Source organism: Corvus brachyrhynchos, unplaced genomic scaffold (assembly GCF_000691975.1).
Source record: "Corvus brachyrhynchos isolate BGI_N302 unplaced genomic scaffold, ASM69197v1 scaffold169, whole genome shotgun sequence".
Lineage (NCBI taxonomy): Eukaryota > Metazoa > Chordata > Aves > Passeriformes > Corvidae > Corvus > Corvus brachyrhynchos.
This window is the reverse complement of record NW_008240030.1, coordinates 1,370,927-1,372,711: the sequence shown is the minus strand read 5'-3', so window position 1 is coordinate 1,372,711 and position 1,785 is coordinate 1,370,927.

The following is a 1,785-nucleotide window of genomic DNA, read 5'->3' as shown; positions in this document are numbered from 1 at the left end:
AAAGCTCGAAGCAGCAGCGGAGCAGGGCAGCCACAGCTCGGTCTCCAGCAGGGCAGGGAAAACGGCTTTTGGGGTCCCGGCGTTGTTTCCAGCAGGAAGAAAGAACGGCCAAAAAGAAAGAAGCAGCAGCTCCTTTCTCTGCAGCTTCTCTCTCCGGACGCTCAGAGCGAACTGACCCCACACCCAGGTGTAGACAAAGGAGTAGCCAGGCCCGCCCCACTCCCCTTTTTGTCTTTCTTAAGTACAGCTATTTGTCCCCTAGCAACATGCATATGGGAGAAAATTCCTTTAACAGGAAAACTTAAGACTAAACTAAAACCCCAACAGTGTAACTACAGAATCTTTTACTGGCATAGCTAGGAAGTAATAGGCCCAGCAGTGACTTTATTAAGAAAGTAAAGAAGTAATCGTGGGCATGGATGGGAAAGAGAGGCCAGTATAGACCATATATACTTGATTTCCAGTTCTGTCTTCCTTATAGAAACAAGGATAGTAAAAGGTAGTTTAATTTCAGTGAGACAAAAGCACCTGGTTATAGCAATTACACAAAAATGTTCCAATCTGTCCCAAATACATTATAAAGACATGCCAGATCCCTGATTACCAAATTCCAAAATCCATCTGGCATTCATTGAACAAATACACTGGTCCACATTCCCTATTATTTCAGCGTGCTTGTTGAGTTCTCCAGATAGCTGTGTGAATGATGAATTTTCTTTGGAACTCCGTTTTTAATAAAAGTGTAAACGGGAAAGGTGTGATGTCTGTAACCTCCTCCCTCTATGTATTTGCAGCTCATATGTGCAAACTCTTGATAATCTCAACTATCATGAGAAGCAAGATACTGTAAATGACGGGCTAAGGCCTCTTCCCCAATCACCTTCCTCTTTTCTTTTTCTTAATAAGGAGAAGCAGATCTCTGCTATTTATGAAATGATGATTGAAGAAACTGCTATGCTTGTGTTCTAGAAGATTGGTAGGGATTGTGGAATGCATCAGGAGGATATTACTTGCCCAATTAATAGCTAAGATATTTTCCTGCTATTGATGTTCGGTTTTTTCCTCCAAGTAAGAAAAAACAATTTAGCCCTTGTCAAACAGAACTGTAACTTCACAAGTGATATACTATGAGATGTCTGGATACAAAGTAGCCTTTTTCTTACTTTTCTTGTGAAGTGTCTGTTCTCTTGTACTAGGCAAAATCTAGAAGAAAGCAAATTATATTCTAGTAGTTTGCGGTATCTATGCAGATACTAGAATAAAGATAAATGATGTAGAATAAATTGTTCATTTATGAAAACAATATTAGCAAATTGGTACCATTCAGGTGAATATACAAGCCTGACTGTGACAATGCATTAGCATGATTTTTTTTGCACACAATGTTTCTTTCCTCAGCCCTCTCCCAAACAGGTGAATAAGGATCTAATGTTCTTTTTCTTTTCAGTGACAGTGAAGGATGATTTTTTTTTTCTTCTCATGTATAAGAGAATATTTTTTAGGTCATGAAGGCAGACTAATATTTTGATCACATGAAAGTAACATTTTCAGATACTGTTTAACTAGCCAGTTAAAGCTGTATGGCTAATTTTAGTTCTGCTGTTTCTGAAAAATGGAAGATTTAAAGCTAAATTCTATTCCTTGTGAACAGTTTGGATGAATGACCCATTGCAGAATGCCAGCAAAGGCCCTACATCATCGCTGTTCAGAATACAGCAAAGAGCAGTAGCATGGGTGCCATGTACTTACTTATTTGATGGGCAGAATTACAGAAGAATAAATAAA